Source organism: Diceros bicornis, chromosome 3 (genome assembly GCF_020826845.1).
Source record: "Diceros bicornis minor isolate mBicDic1 chromosome 3, mDicBic1.mat.cur, whole genome shotgun sequence".
Lineage (NCBI taxonomy): Eukaryota > Metazoa > Chordata > Mammalia > Perissodactyla > Rhinocerotidae > Diceros > Diceros bicornis.
This window is the reverse complement of record NC_080742.1, coordinates 6,669,190-6,694,682: the sequence shown is the minus strand read 5'-3', so window position 1 is coordinate 6,694,682 and position 25,493 is coordinate 6,669,190. Positions and strand designations below refer to the sequence as shown.

Sequence of the window (25,493 nt, the reverse complement as noted above, 5' to 3'; positions counted from 1 at the left end):
ATTTTAACAAAAGAAATACCCAAACCTGAAGATCTTGATAAAAGAATAAAACAAATGAAGAATTCAACATACAGAGTGAAAACAGACTCTTCATAGTTTAGACCTGGAAGACTCTACAGTACATCTGTTTAACATCTTGCAGTTTGAAGAACTCTGCCTTGAAAAACCTTCTGTACCAATGACACACAGAATAAAAGGTTATGTTATGACTTTCAGATGGAAACCTGCAAAAGTTTATCTGCTGGACTGGACTGTTAACTCTTGCTACTTCTGATTCCAACTGTTAAAAAGATTCTTCATGTGTGAATTATAATTAACTTTTTAAGTTTACATCAGAAACACCAGAAAGAATTTTTGCTTGGAGAGAGTGAACATGCTGTGGAATGAATAGAATGTTTTAGTTGTGATGTCCAAATGGAACTAAAATCCCCCCAATAGGAATTTTATAGAGTACATTTTAATAATAAACATATATGCCTATATATTGGATTGGGAACAAAAGTACCATATTTGAAATATGAGCATGTTACAAAACCTCCATCACTGGCAACATTCATTGAAAGCTTTGTTGACAGAACAGGAGTTATTTGCTTCCAAGTATGGGTACAGAAAAATGCCCTCATATTGATGTGGCAAAAATCATACTTGGTAAGGAAGTACTGTAGTTTGGAATAAAGGAGTAGAAAAATTAGAAATGCCTTTTGAGATCAGTTTGCCACCAGAATTGCATTGTCTTTGCCTGCAATTTATTTGGCTCTGGGGGGAAAAATAAAGAAGAGCAGTTTCTATACACACCGGGTTCTCCTGTGTTGAGCTGTCATGTGGATGCGCATTTTCTTGATCTGGAGGAAAGAGACACTTCCTTCTTCCCCAACCACACAGGAGGCTTGCTGCCAGCCTCTTGTGTGCCCCCAGCATCCAGCAGACACATCTCAGAAATGCTGTTTGAAGCTCACCGTGCAGCGCAGTGAGTGGGTGTGTGAGCAAAGGAGAGATATCATTTCCTTCAGAGACATACACACCCTCTGACCCAGACGAAGGAAGAATCTGCTGTGCAACGGGCTTGCTGCAAGGGCTTTTCCATGTGCATTTTATTATGCTGAAGCTAACCGTGGTGACAAGTTACACATTAAATAGCTATCTGTCTTTTCTGAAATTTCACATTCTCCTCTTTGTAGGGAAAGTGATGTAATACTCTACTGCTTGTGTAAACAATATCATTTAATTAGAGGGTATCCATTTTCCCTTGCATACCGTGAAAGCTACATTCTGCTCACTCAGATGCCATCATGGACTTGGTTACCTAGTGATTACCTGTGTTCTTGGGGACAGTGAGGTGCATATACTGACACTGTTAGTAGCCAGGAGTTTTCACAGGGGAAATAAGTTTAGTATACTGTTATTAATTTGGTTTAGAAAATAGCTGCAGAGTACTCAGATGAATAAGACATAGTAGAACACATGGTCTTCGTTATTCAATAACTCTCCCTCTGCAAAGGAAACATGGTCTATTTCCCATTTGAGAAGGAGCTTACAGCAAACTAGTAAATATGGAAAGAGGGCTACACATGTACTATAATTTTATTGAATAGTTCTCCTCATGCACTTATACAGTCTTCCCCCACCCCAAAACACTCACACAACATGTCCACATAGATGTATTCCCAGCTGGTATTAGCATAATCATTACCACATTATAAACAAGCCTGTGGAAAAATAGCCTGAGAGATTTAGATGGCTTCTTTTATAAATGAAGGCAGGTGGGGATGGAGAACCAGATATTTTTGGAACAAATTCTTCTTTTTCTCCCTCTTTAGAAATAATAGGTTATAGCTCATAAACCTCAATTAATAGCGTGGACTGAGGAGGAAAGTTGAAAGGAGTCATGACATATTCTGTATTCTTGGATAAAAGTCAGTAAAGGTTTACCATGGAGCCCCTCCACTGGAAGAAGTCCTCATTTGATGATGGAAATGTTAAGCCTCTCTTTTTTCTTTCCTATTGGAGCACAAGTGGAATACTTTTCTTCTGGTTTAATATAGTTCCTGTTGGTCAAGGTCTCTGGCTCTTTCTTTCTTTCTCTATTGTACTTTTTCTTGGAGTTGACTAGATGAGAAATCCAGATTTAATAGCTAATTCCAAGTTTACTGCCAAGACCAGAAATAAAATATGATGTAAAATATGGCCTTACCTGAAAACTTCAGGACATTAAATGCTGTTAGATCGAGGTTTAGTTGTAAAAAGAACAAGACAAAGGAAGGAAAAGAATTTTATGAAGTAAGAGCCAGTCCATTTGTCCAGGTTCTATGAGATCAGAGAACAGGCTGAAAAGAGATTTAGTGTGCTGTCCTTTTTTCTTTCTTTTTTTCTATTGATTTTTACAGGCATACAGAGAATAACTAAGTGTGCTAGCCACAGAAGAATCATGGGTGTGTTCTTTTAAACTTCTGACTCAGGAAATACCCAGAGAACTATACGATTGGGATGAAGATGGCATTGAATGTGGGTGAGGAAATACATTCTCTGTGGGCTTATTATATCTTTTATGGCCTAGTAATTTGTTTGTAAGATTGCCTTAATTTGATCAGATGGGCTTAGCCACATGTATCTATAAAACCAGAATCATATATGATGTGGATCATATGAATTTCAACATCCAAGAAGGTAATCTTCAAGTCCAGTACTCAAGTGTCTCTCAACTTTGACATGAGATTTTTATTTGAAATAAAGTTAACAAGGCTCTTTCCTCCTAGACTGGCTTTGACTCAGGTATGGGTGACCATTATGTATAGCAGATCTAGGGGAAGGGAATGCACACCTATCAAACTGGCATGGCTGTCTGGTCTACTGGAACCTCACTTAACCCCTGTGCAATATCTTCACATTGCATCAAGTGCTGAAGTTACTTAATGTTTCATTATAAATAAATTGTCTTATATGAAATGTGTTATTCTCGTAAATTAACTTTTTCCGTGATTAAGAGAATTAGATTAAAACAGACCTATTTTGAAGTAATGTGCCTATTTTTCCATTATATGTTTGCAAAGTTAATGAAGTAATTGATATTGCAAGGACTTTGCCAAAAGGCAGGGCATTTCCAGGCCTTCCAATTAAACCATGATGTCCAAAGGGCATGCTTAATGTATTATTTATTGAGCACTGATGGAACATTCAGTGTGGTATAAGAACAAAGTTAAGCCAATATATTCACAGTTTGAATAAAAGCATCTAAGTATTATTTCCTATTGATAATAGAATCTTCGATTTATAGAACAGAAAAGGACCTTGGAGGATTTCTGGTCTAAACAACTCATTTTATAGATAAAGAATCAGAGGTTTAGAGAAGGGAAATGACTGACTTGCTCTGGGGCATAATAGCTCAGCTGGAATTAGAACTCAGTCCTGTTGATTCTCTGAGCACCATAAACTGCCCTTTGCCACTGGCTCTATCCCAGGCCATCCCTTCATCCTCTTTGCCCAATTTTTGCAGCTTCTTTCTGGGTGGATTCTTAGCCTCTGGCCTCCCCCAACTCTAGTCCATCCTGTACACCACTATAAAATTAACCTTCTTTAGACGTATTTCTTATCAAGAATCCCTTCTGTATTAGTCAAGGTTCTCCAGGGTTCGCATATCTGTAATTAGCTCACATGATTGTGGAAGCTAAGAAGTCTTAAGGTCTGTAATAGGCAAGCTGGAAACCCAGGAAAGCCAGTGGTGTAGTTCTGGTCTGAGTCTGAAGGCCTGAGAACCAGGAGAGCCAATGGTGTAAGTAAGTTCTAGTCCGAGGGCGGGAGACCAATGTTGCAGCTCAAACAGTTAGACAGGCGAAGTTCCTACTTACTCAGCCTTTTTGTTCTATTCAGGTATTCAGTTGATTGGATGAGAGCCATCCACATTAGGGAGGCTGATCTGCTTTATTCAGTCTATGGATTCAAATATTATTATCATCCAAAAACATCCCCATAGACAAACTCAAATTAAAATCTTCGCCCAAATATCTGGGCACCTTGTGGCCCAGTAAAGTTGATGCATAAAATTAACCATCATACCTTCCTTAAGAAGTTATAAGGGCTGTGTCTTCTGTTTTTCTTTTTAGTAGAGCATTTCATTCATTTCAGAACTCTTTCATGGACTTAACCTTATTGGATCTTCTCTTGGACAGAAAGAAGAGAAGGAAATGCCAACTTTGAGTGCCAGATTGCTCTGAGGTACAAAGAAAATCTGTCAGTGTTTGTTTTTCTTACTATAAAAGAAATACATGTTTATCATAAAAAATGCAGATAATAGAGATAAGCAAAAGAAAGAAATAAATGTTTTCCTTAATTCAAGGATCAGAGATAACCTCTCTTTATAGCTTTTTAGACTTTTATGTGTTTAATTAGTTTTATCAAATATTATACATAATACTCATTCTGATATATTATCCTTTTACATTCACACACACATATACCTATGAAAGGATTGTTTTTTGTTGTTTTTTTGGTGAGGAAGATTCGCCCTCAGCTAACATCTGTTGGCAATCTTCCTCTTTTTTGACTTGAGGAAGATTAGCCTTGAGCTAATATCTATGCCAGTCTTCCTCTATTTTGTATGTGGGACGCCTCCACAGCATGGCTGATGAGTGGAGTAGGTCCGCGCCCAGCAACTGAACCTGCGAACCCGGGCCGCTGAAGCAGAGCACGCCAAACTTTAACCACTTGGCCATGGGGCCAGCCCCGAAAGGATTGTTTTTAAACATTTCATAGTATTTGCCATAATTTTTTAACTAATTCAGTATTAGGTACCAAGAGTATTTCCATTTTATGCTGAGATACAACTTTGTACATGTAGCTTTGCACATGTCTAATTATTCTTTTAAAAAAGACTTGTAGGTGAATTTTTTTTTTCCTTATCACATCAACTCTGAACTATTTTGCCTCATTTTCACCTTCTAATACTATGTTTTCTACAGCTCTAAAATAGATCTAATTTAGGGACCTCAGTTTTATAGTCTTATATTCTTTACTTTTTCACATGTATTAATTTTAGTCCTCCAAATAAGCTATCAGCTTCTTGAAGGGAATAATCATATTTTATGTTTTTGTGTATAGATATAATCAAATATAAAGTGATTTGACTTGTTAGTAAACTTACTATGGGTTGTTAGACTATTTTCAGTTCAATAGTCTAAAACCTAAAGAAATTATGTTGTATAGTTTCTATCAACTTTGAAAATTTATAGCTCACAGGACAATTTAAATGTAAATAGTAAGTTTCTCAATCTTTCCATCAATTGACACCTATTATTGAGCACTTTGTGTAGATTATTGCAATGGTCATGTTTGAGAGTACAATGATGTACAAGAGACACTATTTCTACATGTAAACATATAGTTACCAATCCAGGTCATATATGATAGATACCAAATCATTTTGGGCACTCTTGTGCTTGCCCTGGTGTGAAGTTCTGTGACGAAATTGTTCCATTTAATTAATGACATAGATGCTGCCCTTTGTGAATATGACATTCACTTTCACTTTATTGCTTGGACTTTTATGGAATATTTAGTCTGATAATCTAGCTTTCTATAGACTTGATTAATGAATTACGGATAGAAAATATTATTGCATTCTAAAAGAACTAAAATATTATTGCAAATTCTGAAAATTCTAAAATATTATTGCATTCTAGAACTCTTTTTTTGTAATAACTAAGAACAAACACCTATAAGCCTTGGAATGGTCACTAAATTTAAATTGAGTATGAAATTAGAGTAAGCATTAAAGAAATACAAGCATCTGGCTGAAATTTTGTTTAGGAGGAAAACATGAAGATGAGACGGTGTACCTCTGCCTGAGGAATTTACTATCCAGTTGGAAATTTGCACACTCACAACTCTCTAGTATGTCAGTTTTCAGTGGTGATGCAATTATGCATTAACATAATACAATTAGAATATATAGGCAAGAACAATTATTGTGGCTGAGAGGATTGAGGAAAGATTCATTGAGAAAAAGACGTTTGTGTACGGCCTTGAAAGATAAGTAGGATTTCGGTGTGAGTTGTGGAAAGTGAATTATAAGTGTGGGGGTAGCATTAAGAGGCAGTATGAGCATCTGGACATACATATTTGTTCCTAGAATGTTGAAGAGTCTAGTGTAGTGGAAAAAAAGGATGAGGGAGGAGGAAAGTGGTAGAAGATAAAACTGGAAAAGTAGATTGGGGTCTGATTCTGAGAAACATTCAATACTATCCTAAGCAGTTCAGAATTCATTCTATAGGTACTGGAAGGCAACTAGGAGAGCAAGGATTTTAAGCAAGGATGGTATGATTGGCTTAATCTCTTAGGATAATTACTCTGACTTTGTCACAAAAGATAGATGGCAAGGGCTAGAGTTGGGAGTATTTACAAACAATAGTTCAGGATGACTATCCACAATCATAAATTTTATTTCTAGTAGTGGCTCTACCACTTCATGAAGAGACACACTGAGTGAATTTAAACCCTCCTGGATTTTATCTGTGACTTTGGGTCTTCTAGTGTTTTATGGGATATCAATGTCTTATATCTTTTCTTCTGCTGTTGGTTGTATTTCTTCTTATAAAGAGGGAGTATTTGTGTTGTATGTGTTACTAGTGGTACTAAGTATTCCTGATATCTAACAGTCCATATCTCATCTTCTCTTGAATACCTAGTCTTTTATGAGGTTACATTTGCTTCTGGAGACAGATTCTGCTCTGTTGCACCTCTTTTCTTCTCAGACAGGAAGGCAGCAGCAGAGGCAGATCCGATCAAGGACTGTTTATTCCTGCTTGGGTGGAGGACAGCTATTGTTGCCTCACATTTGTTATAATAACAATATCCTTACAGGGGTCTTATCCTGAGACTCATAACCAACAAAGATTTATTTGAGAACTATGTAATTATACACTACGGAGAAAACATTGACTAAATTTACTAAATAACTATTTGAACATTACAAATGCAAATATACTAATATACTTTTCCTTGGCCCCCAATTTCAGTTCACTTAGAATGTCTCCCTAGCTAGAATAGTCATCGTTCTTTTCCTTTTCCCTGTTACTCTCATACTCACTTTTGCTGTCTTGCAAGGTGCTCTAGATGTTTTGCGAGTTCACATACATTTTACCTTTTTTTCCTCAGGACCCGTTTACTATATTACTAGAGCTCTCCTGATCTGGCTAGAGAGTCTTATTGTAGCACTTTCCCTTCTTCTTGCTTTCTCTTTTACTCATTTTGCCTCTTTCATTTTCTTGTCTCTTCTGCAGTTTTTTCCTCCTGAGACAGCCTGCTCCATCCTTTCATCAGGCTGCAGTGTCGGGTGTCTTTGCAATGACTTGTTGCTCAGGGGCCCTCATAAGCTTCTCTCAGGCCCTCTGCATTCAAGTGGGCATGCTCTTTGGCTAATGGGTACTCCTAGGACCCCTTCTTGATTGTCCTCTTGGGCAACTTTTGTTTTCATGGATTATGTACAACTTTCTTGCTCTCCTGTTCCCCACTCCACACAGCACCCCCCTCTCCCCACCCTTCAGCCCCCTTTGGTTAAATCCTTAGTGAGAATTCTGGCCTTTGCATTGAAAAGCTGCTGTCTGGTATAAAAGACAGCTCTACTGAATACAAAGTTCTGTTTATTTTCCCTCAGATTATCCTATCTCTTTGGACGGAAAGAACTGACATCCAGGCTGAATGCTACCAGGAATATTATCACCTCTATAAACACATTCAACCTATACTCACATATAGCTTTAAAACATATTTAAGCTATCTCTCATAACATTTGTAAACAGAGAAGTAGTTTAGTTAAATCGTGAGGAAGTATACAATCTAAAATAGACAGAGAAATAAATATATATTGTGTGAGGTCATAATAATAAATATTGACAATTCAGACTGAAGTATATTCATTCATTCACTGAACATGCACCAATGGAACACCATATGTGCTAAGTTACGTGGATGAGAGGCAGTAGAAGACTTATTGTCTGTCTACAAGAAGTAACGGTCTAGTTGGAGAGACAGACATAAAGATGGATGATTACAGTGTGGTAGGATGAGTGCCATGATACAGACATGTAAAAATAATCTTGAGAACACAGATAACAGGGTAAATGATTCTGACCCAGCCCAGGAAACTGCTCTATGGTAGGGTAGCAGTGCTCGGTCAGCCAGCCTGGGGACGACAGAAAGACTAGAATATATGAGCGTTCACAGGCCAGCATCACACCTGGTTTACAAGCTATGAGAGGCCACTTTCAGGTCAATTATAGAGTTTATCAGAATCATTAAACTTGAGCTACGTGGTCTTGGAGAGCTTTATCAAACTTTAAGGATCCACATTGTCTAGAGAACAAAAAGCATCTATGAGGTGCTTGAGAATGGTTCTTGAGAGGTCATAGGTTGCTGTTTCCCATGTCACACTGACACTTTCCCTTAACAGCATGATAGCAAAGCAGGAACATCTGTTTCTGTGTGGCTGTCCTATGAATACATTGAATGGGACGGGTAGTGGTTTAGCACAGCCTGTGACTTGTAAGGAATTTCATATGGAGAAAATTCTACTCTGTGGTTCTGAAATTAGGCAAAAGAGGAAGTTGCTTTTATTACTGTGGCATAAGAGGCCCCTCTGCCCTTGATTCCTCTTTCTTTTTCTAATTTGTAACCATTTCCTGACTGACGTTCACGTTGCATGCTTTTTCATAAGTTACCCGATGCTTAAATCAGTTAACGGCCGGGGCTGCACTTAGTGAGTCTGGAGCCGAGTCCCCGCACCTGGACTCACACTGCTAATAGATTGCACAGGGCCTGGTGATGCCTGCGAGGCATTCAACCTCTGTGTTCAAACCTGTGTTCATCCGTCACAATCACCATGTGCTGGGGGTTTGCCTGGCTTGCTCCTTTCATTTTCTTTGTCAGCATGACTAAGATCAAAGTGCCAGAAGGATACATAAGTGATAACCTAGAGCTTTGCCCAAACACAGAGGCCACTATCTGGGCAATGTCTTCCATCACACTTTCTCCAAAGGCATGGAAGGAAAAGGGCAAATTATGTTTAAGTAGAGCCCTTCTCACACGGACACTTCCAACCACCCCCCTCGCTTCGTTTTCTGAACCCATCGTAGTTGTATTAATCAGTTGGTTCAGGGATTTGAGATTTCCTGACCTAATCATAGGATTTGGGAAATACTGATTTCTGTTTATATGAACCTGTGGCTGTGATTGCAAACTTTGTACCTGGTTGAACTCATATCTGTCATTCAAGGTCAGGATTTGAGTTGGTTCTGGCTGTTTTCCTGAAGAGGGTGGATAAATTATCTCTGCTTGTGTTGTGAGCAGAAGATAATTTACTTCCAGAATGCATTTTGTTTAAAACAGTATTGACAAACAATCTTCATAATGGCAATGATAGTTTATGGAAGTAATCGGACAGGTAATAATTACCTTTGGGCTTGTGTTCCAGATTTAAAAAAAACACCTTGCAGTGTTTCTGAGTTTACTTTTGTGACGCTATACTTCCTCTCTTCAAAATGAATAGTGGTGCCTTAAAAAGGAGAGATGAATTGTGGGTAGGGCTGCAAGTTAGGGAATAACTGAGAATTAACTAAGAGGAATAATTCTTTTAGAAAAATAACATTAAGATAACACAAAAGGTCTTTATTTAGTTAGCAAAATGTATATGATTGTTCTCTAGATTGATGTTGTCTCTGAGCTCCTAGAGAATAACCTGGAAAGTCGAAGTTGAATGATGCAGCCCTTGTTTAATGCCATTGTAAATGCTTAATGTTTTCTTTATCAAGATGATTATGTTTTATAATAACAGATGATAATTCTTCCATGGATTTCCAGAAATCACAGCTAGTCCATGTGATTACCCATTCCTTTTTGAAACCAAATATCTACATATTTGTCTATATCTATAGATATATAGCTATATATATCTACACACACACACCCACATAGACTGACATATCATTAACTGATAGTGGAAAGCCAAAGTGTAGACACTTCCCGTACCACTATCACCTTTACTAAGCTGCCACCTTAGTGTGTGTTTGCGTGTACACGTGCGCATGTGTGCATCTTTAGTGCTGTCAGCTATGCTGTATTTCAAATGTTCTGCTTTCTTTCCGAGAAAATATTGGTATGTTTTGGAAATACTGAGAATGCTCCTAATCAGAGTAACCCCCATACCAGCTGGTGGAGCAGCATTGCTCCGGGACTCAGACAACTCCGATTAGATCTTCGTAGTGGACTCTTGTTGAATTTGATACTTAACTTTTCTGGGTCTCATGGTTCTCACCTGTAAAATGGTGATAATAATGACTGCCACAAAGGATTTTTAAGAGGATTAAATTAAGAGAGATAATGTGTGAAGAGACATTGCTTAGTGCTTTGAACTCTGCCTCTGGAGTCGGCAAGTGTGGATTTGGATCCTGGCTTTGCTACTTAAAAGCTGTGTAACCTCGGGCAATCATTTAATTCTCTGTGTCTCAGTGATAAATGATATAAGGCATGAAAAGAGCGTAGTGCCTGGGATATAGTAAGCACTCAATAAATATTTTATATTATTATTAAATTATAAAAACTATGCAGATGTTAACTTTTTTATGATGAGCCAATAAGAAGACAATGTCTAACTCTGAGGGTGGGTGGTTTCTTTAAACTTATCCTAACAACAGATCTGGAGAGTTTAGTGACATGTCACTTAGCAGTTTGTTGATTTATAACCTGCCAACTTTGTGAGGGAATGAGTGTGTTTGTAGGTTCAAGCTAAAAGTGTGATCACATGCATTTGTCTTAAAGACACCTGGACTCATTTAGCTTGTCCATGTCTCAGAACCTTCTATGGTAAATACGAGAGTTAAACAGCTTCTTTATGGTTGCAGTTTCTCTGTCCTGTGTTTTGCTGGGTGGATAATTTTAATGACTGTTGTTTTGAGGCTAAGACTGAATTTTCTGTTTCAGCTAAAAAAATCAGACTTTTGCAGAAGTGGTGTTTAACATTTATTGATATCTACAGTCTATACAAAAATGTTCCTTTGTCTTTCCTTAGCCAAATATTTGTCAGTTTTATCTTTAGAATTTCTTGTGTATTTTTCTACCTTTCCACAGTTCTACTTCTGAGTTCTACTTTCTTTTCTCTCTGATTTGTTTTGCATACCTTGCCAGGGACACTTGTCTAAGCTCAGGCTCTGTTTATTTCACTTCCAGGCCTAATGGTTCCTCATCCTGACCTAGGATGCCTGTCCCCAAAATTAGGTTTCCATGACTCCTTTCTGTATATCCTGTCCCATTAAACTATGCTACTCTTTCATAAAGCATAGTTTTATATATTGTATATCCATGGTCACTATTAAACCATTTTTCTGTAGGAATTATCTATAATTCTTCTGTACAGTATTCTATACAGTGTTTGATATATGATTTCAAATGATGGTGGTGTTGCCTGTCCTTATCCTCTGTTGGCATAAATGGTTAGGCTGTGATTTTCTGAGGCAATGTGGGTATTTGTGAGCCCCTGGAGCTGGCACAGTCCCCAAGGAAGGAGGAAGAACTAGAACTTCCAAGAGATGGATGGGGAGGATGGCCCCATGATGGTCCAGGCCCTCCTTTCTAATCAATGAAATCATTTCTTTCTGTCATTTTTTCTCAGTAAATGGGCGTTATGGAACTCTGCATCACCTGAGCGTCAGCTTGTTGGTCACAAAAGGCTGCTCTCCAGCGTGGCTGTCTCTTCATCTAGTGCAAGCTCCATTTTCATACCTTGCTGTTATTCATTTCAGAGAGAGAGTGGAGAGTGTGGTGCTGGGCAGGAGGCAGGGTCACAGGTGAACTAGTGCACGTGCAGCTCAGCTGAGCATTCGCTGGGTGTAGTCCAGGTAGAACAGTATCTGTCCAACTTGAGCGTGCATCAGGGTCGCCTGCAGGGCTGGTTACAACAGACTGCTGGACCCCATCCCTGAGTATCTGATTCAGTAGGTCTGAGGTGGGGCCTGAGATTTTGCATTTCTAACACCTTTTGGAGAACTTACTATAGTAGGAAGAACAATGTTGCTGTGCGCTACCTGATTATGAAAGTGCTCTGTACCATCATACCTCTGTGTGGCTGCTCATGTAGTTTGATTGATCTTGAAGGCTTTCCATAAATCTTGCCATTTGTAACACCCAGGTCAAATGCTACCTCTTCAGTGATCTTTTATGATTCCCTCTGTCAGGGCATATAATAGTTGTTGTCTCTTCTTTCCAGTTTCTCAGCAATTTGTTTCCCCCTCTTATGGTATTTATCACCATCTAGTCTATATAAAGTGTACGTGTCTTGGCTTTGCTACCAACATATAAACTCTTTGAAGGCAAATGTGTTAGTTCCATTTATCTTGCTTCTTCAAGTGATCAGTTACAGAGCCTTACACACAATAGGTTCTTTTGGTGCTCTACCTAGATCCCCTTGAATCCACTTTACCACCTCTGTGTATCCATCTTCCAGCTTCTGCACACTTTGTTCCTACCAACTTGAACTTGTAACTTTCTTCAGAGGGCTAAGCTTGAACTACTAGAGCCACTTCACTCAGACACATGGAGAGCTGGAATTATCTGGAAGTTTACATCCTCAGCAGAGTGACCTGCAGCTAGTCACTGGTGCAGCAGTACAGAAGCCCAGCTCCCTTGCTTTGAGGTGGACGCACACACTCCATAGCTCTCAAAGGATCGGGCTGAGGCAGGGACCTCACTGAAATCAAACCCTTGTTTGGCTTCTTCTCCTTCCCTATCCTGCTTTCCTTACTCTCTTAACAGATTTTTTCTGGGAGTACTTTCTTAATAAATCACTTGCACACGAATTTGTCTCAGGGCCTGCTTCTGGGGAACTGGCAGGAGTTGTGTAAATGCTTGTTGAATGAGTGAGTGTTTGAAAGGAGTATAGCGTCATAGTTAGGAGCACAGACTCTGGAGCCAGCCTGCCTGGGTTTAAATCCCAGATCTACCACTCACCAACTGTGTGACCGTGGGCAAGTTATTTAACTCTTTGTGCTTTAGTTTCCTTATCCATAAAATGGAGTTAAAATGGTACTTTATTGGGTTGTTATGAGGATTAAATAGATTAATACTTGTGAAGCACTTAGAATGGTTCCTGGCATAAAGTAAATACTAGTTCAGTGTTTGTAAAAACAAATTAAAAAGTAAATGCATTGAAAGAAATTGAAGAAGGCATAAGTAAATGAAAAGACATACTGTGTTCATTAATTGGAAGACAGTATTATTAAGATGAAAACACTACGCAATGTGATCTACAGATTGAGTGCAATCTCTATCAAAATAACAATAGCATTTTTTGCAGAAATAGAAAACTCATCCTAAAAGGACTCTGAATAGCCAAAATAATCTTGAAAAAGAAGAACAAAGTTGGAGGACTCACACTTCCCAATCTCAAAATTTGCTGCAAAGCTATAGTAGTCAAAACAGTGTGGTGAAGGCAGGACATATAGACCAAAGAAATAGAATAGAGAGCTAGGAAATAAAGCCTCACATATGTGATCAATTGATTTTTGACAAAGGTACCAAGACCATTCAATGAGGAAAGGACAGTCTTTTCAACACAAGTGCTGGATATCCACATGCAAAAGCATGAAATTGGACCCTTACCTTTTACTATACACAAAAATTAACTCAAAATGGATCAAAATCCTAAATGTAAGAGCTAAAACTATAAAATTCTTAGAAGAAAACATAGGAGAAAATCTTCATAACTTTGGCAATGATTTCTTGGATATGATACCAAAAGCACAGTCAACAAAAGAAAAGATGAAAGGGACTTCACTTAAAAATTAAAAACTTTTAGACGTCAAAAAAAACACTATCAAAAGAGTGAAAAGACAACCCATAGCATGGGAGAACATATTTGAAAATCATATATCTGATAAGGGGTTAATATCCAGAATATATAAAGAACTCCCACAACTCAACAACAAACAACCCACAAAAAAATGGGCAAAGGATGCGAATAGACATTTCTCCAAAAAAGATATACAAATGGTCAATAAGCAGATGAAAAGATGCTCAACATCATTAGTCATTAGGGAAATGTAAATCAAAACCACAATGAGATACCACTTCACATCCATTAGGATGGCTATTGTAAACAGACAAACAAAACAGAAAATAGCAAGTATTGGCGAATGCGTCAAGACATTGGAATGCACAATGTAGGAATATAAAATGGTGCAGCTGCTGTGGAAAACAGTACAGTAGTTTTTCAAAAACTTAAACATAGAATTACCATATGATCCAGTAATTCTACTGCTAGGTATATACCCCAAAGAATTAAAAGCAAACACTCAAATAGATACTTGTGCACCAATGATTGTAGCAGCATTATTCTCAGTAGCCAAAAGGTATAAACAACCCAAGTGTCCATCAACAGATGAATGTATGAACAAAATGTTGTATATGATGAAATACTATTAAGGTGTAAAAAGGAATGAAATTCTGATACGTGCTACAATGTGGATGAATTTTGAAAACATTATGTTAAGTGAAATAAGCCAGACACAAAAGAACAAATATTATATGATTACACTTATATGAGATACCTAGAATAGGCAAATTCATAGAGACAGAAAGTAGAATAGAGGTTACCAGGGGCTGAAGGGAAGGAAGATGAGGAGTTACTGTTTAATGGGTTCAAAGTTTCTGTTTAGGATGATAAAAAGTTTTGGAAATAGGGGCGATGGTTGTACAACATTGTGGATGTACTTAATGCAATTGTATACTTAAAAATAGTTAAAATGGTAAATTTTACGTTATCTATATTTTACCAGGGTAAAAACAATGCATTAATTCTAGTCTTTCATTTTGCTATTCCTATTCTGTCTCTGGGACTTTGATGTCTGTCTCACTGTTTCTTTTCTTTCTCATGAAAGGAATATATGTGAGTTGTCTATGGGCATTTAAACAAAGTGTCTGAATAGCTGTGAAGTTTTAAACATCTAATTAAAGCGGAGAAACAAAAAAACGCTTTGGATAAACATGAATAAATAAGGGAATAATTAGATTATTTGAAAATTCTTTCAGTTTAGTCAGAATTTGCAATAACCCCATGAGTGCAGTAAGTCCAGTTTAATTATTGATGCCATAAAGCAGTCTGAGCCTAGAGTTTTCTTCAGCTTTACTGTTTATGATTTTATAAAAGCTATCCATATGGGTCCACTTGGTTCAGGCTCATAGGCAAATTGGTCTCCATCCAGATGTTCCATCTTCTTACGTATCACACCTCTCCATAGAGCTGAAATGTTCCCCTGAAGAGAAACTTTTAAAAATCCCACAAACTCTAATTTAGATTTGGCAATCACTGTGCTGTGGTGTTTGAGTGTTTTAGACTTAGCAATAAATAATGTTTTAAAACTGTGTCTTGTGTCTTAGTTGCTGTGCTCTGATTTTTATGTATAGGCAAAAGCCCTAGCCATAAATTAAATTTGATAGAGTCATTCATTGGTTAAGATTGTCCTTCCCACTCCATTGTCTCAGATTCTCCTCATTTCTATCATAAATAGTGAAATGAAGTGAAAGAAGGAAGGAGGACAGAGGGTGCATTTGTTTATGAGACAGTGTTTCTCAAGGAATCAGTTGACAAGTTTGACTAATCTCCATGGCATTAACGCTGACATGTTTTTGCCTTTGCTTCTCATACTTTTACATCTTGATCTTAAGACTTTTTGGTTTTCATTTGGGCAGTCCAGTGTTGAGGGTCTGTGGGACAGAGGACCGACTCATTCAAATATGTGTTATTTTATATCAAATTTTATCAAAACGAATACAATAGGAACAAAAGGCCAAATTCCATTTAACAACAACTTTCCAAACTTCAGCCAGTCTCACACTTATTTCAAATGAAACTACATTAAGTTCTTTCTGGAGCAAAAGAAGGCATAAAGAGACAAAACAATAATATGTCAAGCTATTTAATAGAAAAAGTTTTGGTCTTTGGATATGTAATAGTGTATTTTAATCTTTGCTACTTGGATTCAAATCAGCTCCTCTTCTGTTGTTGGTCTAGTGTTCTTAGGTGAAAGGGTAGTTTGCTATAAATTATCCTGTTTAAAATGTCTTAATGTTACTGGTAAATCTGTTCTTAGAGAGTGTAAGTATAATATATCTCCCCATCCTTTGTGCATGAAGTTAACTATGACAAGAGGTGAGTGGCCTTGAGTATATAGCTAGCTTGACTATGTAAGTGCTTAGTCAATACCCACTGGCTGAAAATCTGAGCATTTGGAAAGTGACACACACACGCACGTGCACACATATATATACATGCACACATAATACATACATACATAAATGTGTATTTATATATACATTCTCCCCACTTTTTGGATGAAAGGAATGGCATGGCCAATGGTCAGAGAAACAGAAAAAGGAGTGGCCACAGGGCAGAGGGTAGCATTGAGGTGTAACTTGTGAGACTAGTTTCTTAGGCTTACTTGCTCTTTTCACACAAGGCTGAGAATCATTCTCATACAGAGTTAATAGTATCAGAGCATCCTCCCTTATAGCAAGCACAGAACTCCTGGAAGGTCTCTTAGGAGTGATATGGCAAGTTAAGTGGAAATCCTATACCCCAAGGATCTTAGATTCCTGAGTAGAGATTATACTGATAGAGACAAATTGGTTATTTCCACCCAACCCTCCAAACCTCACTGTTTGGCTTTGTATTGAAAACTGAAAGTAAACCTTTATTCATTTACCTTCACTGCAAAATTTGCATGGTGGAAGTTTGTTGCAGTGAGTCCCTAGTGGGAAATTACTAGAACTAGCATGACTAGGAATATTTATTTTCAAATGGATTTCTAAATTGACCTTGATAGTTTTCAATGTTTCTTAATTAGTGTTTGCAAATCTGCTGATTTTACGAAAAATCTGTTTCTTGCTGTATTAGAGTATAGCATCACAACAAAATTAGCATTCCATATGTTGTTTTGTTAAGCATACTTGGTGACTTTCTTTAAAATCCCTTGGGAAGTGTTTTGAAAGTTGTTGAAACAAATATGCAACACTTGAAATTAAATGATGATTATCACCACATTGTTCTTTCTTTAAAGTATTGCCTGTGTTTGGACTCAGTTAGGAATGCTATTATTGAACACATACCAGTCAGAAATTACTCATGAATGGGTAAGATTTAGACACAAGCCTTTTTACCTAGGTAAGTAAAGCAGCTTGCCTCAAAATTCTAGCAAGGCCGTGATGCCAGGATGAAGTACATCTACTTTACCAAAGGTCGAAGGGGCCAAAACCGTCTATAAAAGCCTTTATTAGAGTTTTCTCTTCTCTAAATGGAATGAGAACATTCAGCTTCCTTTTCTCAAAATCTCCTTCAAAACTCTTAAATATAAGCAAAAGGATATATTTCATCTGAAATTGGAGACCTGGGTTGCCTACCAGTGGTAGTACTAATTATTAACATTTAATCATTTATTGAAACTGAGATTTGGAAACAGTTGTCATATCTGTATTTTCATTTCAGACTTAAAATTTAGTCAAAGAACATATCAGACATCTACTATGTGCCAGGCATTCTGCTGGAGGCTGAAGTTACTGACAGGAATAAGACTCAGTGGCATCAATAGCTCTGCTTTGAGGGCATCATAGGGAAATAATGAGGAGCACACCAGGGCTGGGAGAGGTGCTCCGGGAAGATTTTATAGAGGAGTAGATGCTTAAGCTTAAAAGGGGAATGCAAGTTTACCAGGTAGCAATGGCAGTAAAGAACATTCTAGGATGAGCGACTGACCTATATTAGGCACTGAGGTGTAAAAGGTCGCAGGATGTTGGTGTGGTGGTAATTCCTTCATTGTGACTGAAGCGTAGGGTTCAGAATGGGCCCTGGGGGGCAATGTATTTGGGAAGGTAGGTAGGTGTGTTTTCTGCCATCCTGAGGAGTCTGGACTTCATCTTGTAGGATATGGAGAGACTTTGAACATTTTTAAGAAATGACAGAAATTGATCAATGTTGTATGAGGAGAAGGTGAAGAGACTGGAGACATCAGTATTAATTAGGAAGCTCTCTTAATAGTCTTGGAGAGGATAGTGAGTCATAACAGTGGGAATTAAAAGGCTCTCCTTTTCAGGTCTGAGTGATATTTAGGAAGAAGAACCAATTTCACTTTAAGGAATGAAAGTCAGAGAGAAGGAGTCATGATGAACTCCAAAGTTTGTGGTGTGCTAACTGGGTAGATCGCAGCATCATTCACTGTTAGGAAATATAGTGGTTTTTGAGAGGAAGAAAACAAGTTCTGTTTTGGACATGTTGAATTTGAAGTTAGAGTGGACCATATTGGAAGTATGGATCTTTGCCTTGGCTCTGATAGCGAAGCATTTCCTGCCCCTCTCTTAGTGGCTTAAGGTTTTACTTCCTGTGAGAGAAGGGTCCAGGGAAGTGAGCAGAGTTTAATGCTTGTTCCCTAGAAGCAGCTCACTACCACTTGCGTGCATGTGCCACGGAGGGGCTCTCTCAAGTCTCCTGTCCTGTTCTCATTCTTTCTCATTAGCACTGGGTGGATACCTGTGGGGAAGAGCTTGCTAGGAAGTGCAGACTCCTCTTTTATCTATGGCTTCCGGTTATTCTGTCATCTATCCCATCCTCAGACTTTAAGATTTTGTTATAGCTGTTTTCTTCTTAGCTGCGTTTATGGCCGTCACCTCTTCCTCCCACGCTCTGCTGAAGGTAAAATAGTTCCCGTGTCCTTTCTCTCCTCAGACAGTTTTGTTAATTCTTTGGAATTTGGTTCCCCTGGTTGCCTTGCTACTTTAGCTCTAGGATGTGCTTAAGAAAAGTCTTTGCTTGTAAAATATTTGGCTTTTTCTCATTGTTAGGGTAAGAACTCCTTGTGGCTTTCTACATTCTAAGTGGAAGCAGTACTCCCTCCATAGAATCAATTTTGATAATTAAACAGCTGGCAATTACTTTAGAACATGACTTGAAAGGCAGACTTGTGGACTGTGCTGGCAGGTAGGTAGAGCAAATAAAAAGGGGTCCCTCAAGGATACACAAGGGAGAAACTTGGAGGTATCAGTCCTCAAAAATTCTCGTCAGGAACCTGGGTACCTTTGACAGCCTCTTCTAGATTGTTGATCAAATCAGAACTGTTTCTATGAGACTACCTTTACCTACTGTCTTTCTTACCCCTCAGCACCTTGAAGACATCACCTTGCAACTGAGGATAAATAAAGCAAAAAGCAAAACCAAACCAAACTGTGGAGTGTCCCTAAACCTCTAACAATTCAATGTGGACTCATTGGTTTGGAAACTCAGACTACGACAATTAAAAACCTAACCAGGGGCCGGCCCGGTGGCGCAAGCGGTTAAGTGCGCGCGCTCCGCTGCGGCGGCCCGGGGTTCGCTGGTTCGGATCCCGGGCGCGCACCGACGCACTGCTTGGTAAGCCATGCTGTGGCGGCGTCCCATATAAAGTGGAGGAAGATAGGCACAGATGTTAGCCCAGGGCCGTCTTCCTCAGCAAAAAAAAAAAAAAGAGGAGAATTGGCGGATGTTAGCTCAGGGCTGATCTCCTCACAAAAAAAAAAAAAAAAAAAAAAAAAAAAAAAAAAGTTTTAAAAAAAAAAAAAAAAAACAAAAAAAACAAAAAAAAACCTAACCATAAGAAACGATGAAATCCAGCCATTTGTGACAACATCGATGGACATTGAGGGTATCATGCAAAGTGAAGTAAGTCAGAGGGAGAAGGTCAAATACCGTAGGATTTCCTTCATTAAGTACTAGATAATAACAACAATAAACAAACACATAGGGACAGAGATTGGATTGGTGGTTACCAGAGGGGAAGGGGGGAGGGAGGAGGGTGAAAGGGATAATTCGGTACATGTGTGTGGTGATGGGTTGTAATTAGTATTTTCGTGGTGAACATGATGTAATCTATGCAGAAATAGAAGTATAATGATGTACACCTGAAATTTTTACAATGTTATAAACCAACGTTACCGCAATAAAGAAAAAATTAAAAAAAAAAAATCTTTAACTAAAAAAAAAAAACAAAAAAAAAACCTAACCAAGCCAAGATGAAAGTAGAGGAGGGGCTAGTTGGATACAGGCGTAGTATTTTTCTTCTGTGAGTTAGATAGGGGGTGAAGGGTGGGGTAGTCAGCGAACTTTTTCTGTAAAGGGCCAGCCAGGTTGTAAATATTTTAGGCTTTGCAGGCCTTACAGTCTCTGTTGCAATCATTCTGTTGCAGCTTAACTGTCATTGTAGAGCAAAAGGAGCTATAGACAATATAAGAACAAACTGGTGTGGCTGTCTTCCAGTAAAACTTTATTTACAAAAACAGGTGGCAGCTGGGTTTGATCCAGGGCTACAGTATGCTAGCCCCTGAGTTATAGGATTGATACAGAAAATAGAGCATACTACATCTCCATTTTGGCCATATGGCAATCTACCTCACAGATTTTTGCAAAGAAACTCATTGAACCCAGGCCTCATCTGATTTAATGAATCAGAATATTTGCCTATGAGACATGGATCTTTCTCTGTGCTATAAATGACATTTAAAAGCAGTAACAAATGTCCACTGCATGGTCAGCCCAAGTCCTATATATATATATATATATATATATATATATATATATATATATAACTGGAAGGAAACATACCAAAATATTAATATTTCTTATATCTGATTTGTCGAATTGTGTGCAATTTACTCATTGAAAATATGCAAAATCTCAAAAAATAAACCTGCATAACTTTTATAATGAACCAAAATTATTTTTAAATAAAAGAATACTAATATATGTATGATAATGGAAAGGAATGCACTTGAAATTGTTTTATATAAGAATTAATTTCAATTTATTGTTTACTTTAAGTCATGAATCATAATCTCAATTTCTTTTCCTGCTAGATATATATCCGTTCCTTTAGACTACCATTTAACATCTTGAGAAGGAAGATAATTGCATAATGTAAAAAAGTCTTAATATTACTAATCCATGGGCCAATAGTTCTTATTAACATGGCCTCCCATAGGAGAGGCTGGGCCTAACTTCCTGTACCCAAGGATGGAAGGAATCAGATCTCCCTATGGTCAATTTTCCTTCCTTATAGTGAACTGGACACTCCAAGAGATATATTTATTAATTCAGAGAAGCCTTTTGGTATCCCGAGAATGAAGACAACTTTCCAACCCCCAAAAGGCCCAATATTAGTCTGGTCTAGATAAAAAGCCCTTGCTAACTATGTTCTCTTAGAAGTAGAACTATATCCAACTTCCTGTACCCTGGGAAGAATGATAATCCAGGACAGATAACCAATCCCTTCAGCTAGAAGAACTGGATTCTGTAGAAGTATGGTGGCCACTGGAAATATGTTGTAGATTTGGGCAGGTATCATTATCAGGCCTATGCTTTGGGCAGTCGAAAAATAGGCAGAATTCATCATTGTCTTCCCACATCACCTTTTAGTAGCATTCTCCCAATTCTTTATTTTTACTCCTCTGCTCTTAAGAATCTAATATACAACTCTTGTTTCCTAGATCTCTTTTTATCAGACACTTATGAAACCTGCTTTCTGCTTATAGCTGCATTGGGCAGAATCTGTTAGTCAACTAATTCATGAACCACATCGATAACTTAAGTAACTAAATTGTGATACTGCTCAGGTGTATTCTGCAGTGTAAAAGGAACATGGTTTTGATTAAAGCAATAAAGGTCTAATGGTGGATAAGTTTTTATTGGGCCATAGGTCGTCACTGTCATGTATTTAATCGTCCTTTCTTTCATTCAGTAAATATTTATTGAACATCTATTACATGCTAGGCACTGTTTGAAGTATTGTGTTCAGGATTTCATGGTACTGCTTTAGGTAGAAGCTAATGTGACCTGTCCTAGTCATTGGACACCATGATCATTATGCCCTTTCTCTGCTCAGACCCTCCAATGGCTTTCTGTCACAATCAGCAGGATTTTCAAGGTTGTACATGATCTGGCCCAAGTTAACTCTCTCACCTTATTTCCTATCTCTGTCCAGCTTTGTCACTCTCCTCCAGCCTCACTGACCTCCTTGATGTTCCTCAAGCAAACTCAGCAAGCTCATGCTTCAGGATTCTTGTATTGCTGCCTGTCTGTGTGTAATACTCTTTCTACAGACATCCGTGGAGCTTACTCCCTCATTTTATTCAGGGCTCTGCTCAAATGTCACCTCAACAGAGAGCTGTACCTGACATTATTCTCTCTTCCCTGTCCTTGCTTCATTTTCTTTGTAGCACTCGTCAACACCTGACGTGTGTGTGTGTGTGTGTTTGTGGCCTTTCTCTCCACTAGATTATACTCCATAAAGTCAGGTACTTTTTTTTTGTTCATGGTTATATTCCTAGCACCTAGAACAGAGCCTGGCTATAATATGTATTAAATGAATATTTGTAGATTGTTGAATGACTCTGCTTCAGTTGAAGCATCTACAATTCAGTCTTCTTAATCTTGGATTCGTGTCTCTTGCCCAGCACATAATCAACTAAACAAAGAAGGAATAGCATTACTACACTGAAAAAATTTGTTAAGGGAATTCAGTCATAAGAAGTCCCAGTTACTTACCAAAGATACAACTAATATTAGATCCACAAGTTCCTTTCCTAGAGCCCTGTTTTCAGGACATTTGGCCATTGTGACTTTGGTTTGGCTCTGCTGTTATTTTTACATGGTGTTAATGTGTTCCTGACATATTTCAGAGACCAGGCTTGTCATTTACTTTGAGGGGCCCCATGAATTTCTCTCTTACACTTTTGAAATGAAATTTCAGAATTGAATCAAATTTATTGTTTCAATCAAAATGGATTTGATTTACAGATGTCTGATCCCTTAAAAACAGATCTAAAAAAAGAAAGCTTCCATCAACTTCAGTTCTTGTTTTCTTGTCTCCTCCAAATGAGAACTAAGGTCTTTCTATAAGACATTTTCTATATGACTTTATTGTGTTAAAAACATCAGTGCATGTTAAACTAAGTACATTATATTTGCTTATATTTTAAGGTTCGTTTCATCAGGGAAGTAGTGGAATCTACTAGCAAGTTGTGTATGCCTTTTCAGAATGTGATTATTGCTCATAAAAGTGGTTTTAATTGAAAATTTTATGTCGTGAATAGCCTATAGCAATCTTAGATCCACATACCTATATTTATGTGTCTATAATTTATTTTTTAAGATTCCCTATACAACACTATTTTGAAATTACTAAAAGGATTTTCTTTCTTTTTTTGCTATCCATCTGGGTAACTTAAAAAAAATATTACTGTTAAGTTCAACTGTTGGCACCGTTGCAGGCAACTAAAAGCTTAAGAAAATTATTCCCCCGCCTGTCCCCCCCAAAGCCACATCTAAAAAGGTCACAAAAGGAAACACACAATTCAAATAATCTCCATGCTGTATCTGAGATTAACTTGGACACAGATGTTTTAACTTACAGTTTGATCTGGCGTAATATATACATTTAACAAAATCCTGTTTTGTATTGCTTCTATAAACACTGAAGTCTGATAAAAGTGTATTGATTTTTCTGCTATTTAAGAGCTTTTGAACTAGTGCTTAAAGCGAGTTTTCTCTAAGGCCTAAATTAACTCTTTCAGCTTTTGACTATGGTTTCTGTGTAGGGGTGTATATATGCATACAAGTATGTGTTTGTTTATCCTTGAAATGGATTAGAATGGCAAACCATTTTGTGGTCTGCAATATTTTGCTTGCTGGGGATAATCATTAGACTTTGTTCTTGATTTTTTTCTTAGAAGATGAAATGATTCAACACTGTTCATTACTGCTCATTTCCTAACCACACCATAATCATTATAGGCCCAGATATTATCTGAAAAGTTACTGAAAATATTAATGCAACATGAATAGAGTTTTCCTCCTGTACTCTGGGCATTAAAATATGGACGTCATACTTCCTGCTCCTGGTCCTCAAGCCTTTTGTCCAACTGACCTTAACATGAGAGCCCTCAAGGAAGTGACTCAGGGAACATCAATCAGGTTTAAGTCTGTCTTGCTTTCAAAGTCATTCTCACCCTTTCTTCTTCCTTGGCCAACATTCTAACATACCACAAAGTCAGCTTCTCACCTTGTGCAGGAGCACAGCAGCCACCACAACTGCGGGTAGCCTTCTCCAAATTATTTGTATCTTCAGACCAGAATTGTGACCTTGGTAACTCCTGGGGAAAAAGATATCCCCAAATTTAAAATATCAAAAGAAATGTCAAACTTAGCAACACTACCACCTTTTGAAGCTATAAAGCTAAGTGGAAACTCTTATGATGGTATAAAAAGATAGGTTCTGAGTTAGACAAAACACTAGCTAATGTGAGGGCTTACTGGACTTTGTTATTTACAAAAGATCTTCACAAGAATGATTCCATTTGAACCTCGATATAACTTTCTGAACTAGGTGTTTTAGATATCTCCACTTTGGAAATGATGACAGTCTCTGAGAGAGGACAAGTGGTAGAGTCAAGAACTTAAATCTTGCATTTCTTTTATTTCACCAGGCAGAAAAGCCATGTCTCTTTGGATATAATGGATAAGCAGTATTTAATTCAGTGCATACAAGTATGTGTTTGTCAAATAGTCAAATGGCTATTTTGTGATGTTGGACCACATCTCTTAATTTTTAAATTCATCATCTGGGTGCACAGTAAGCATAACGTATAATAGTGATAAGAATATTTATCTACTTATCAATTATACACACACACACACACACCCCCCTCAAGGTCAGGTGACAAAAGCAAATGCAGAACCAAAAACTAACCTATAAGGTGTTTTGTAAAGGATTCTCTCTTTACCTTAAAAATTTTTCTTGGGGCCGGCCTGGTAGCGTAGTGGGTAAGTGCGCATGCTCCACTGCCGGCCCAGGGTTCGGATCCCAGGCACGGACTGACGCACTGCTTGTCAAGCCATGCTGTGGCGGCATCCCATATAAAGTAGAGGAAGATGGGCACGGATGTTAGCCCAGGGCCAATCTTCCTCAGCAAAAAGAGGAGGATTGGCATTGGATGTTAGCTCTGGGCTTATATTCCTCACAAAAAAGAAAAAAAAAAGATTTTTCTTGAACAAAACTTATAGAAAATAAAAATCTATTTCAGTGATTTCCATAAAAGCCACTTTAAAGAGAATTTGCTTCTCAGCTCCCAGAGGTTGGCTGCTTCACTGGGACAGAGCTTCCAAATCCACTCAGGCCAGAGAGCAGCCATTGCCAGCTACATCACATTTGCAGAGTGTAAACTTGATGCCTGGCTTGTCAAGACATTGGCCAGAAAATGGCATTGTAGTTTTGCTATGGCTCTTGGGAAACCCAGGATGTATTCTCAGGTAAAGTTATTACTTATTGACATCAAGATTATAGAAGTGTTTTACATGTGTTTATGGAGATTTTCTTTAACTTGCATTTTATAAAAGGAAAATATCTTCCTTTAGCAGAAAACACCTAATAACTTGAGGATTC

At 37.9% G+C, this 25,493-nt stretch overlaps 1 protein-coding gene across 1 annotated transcript in view; it reads left to right on the top strand.

Annotated features, from left to right (window-relative positions):
- SUGCT (succinyl-CoA:glutarate-CoA transferase) overlaps window positions 1-25,493 on the top strand; it is a 728,470-nt gene that overhangs the window by 437,039 nt on the left and 265,938 nt on the right. The gene's annotated exons all lie outside the window — the stretch shown is intronic.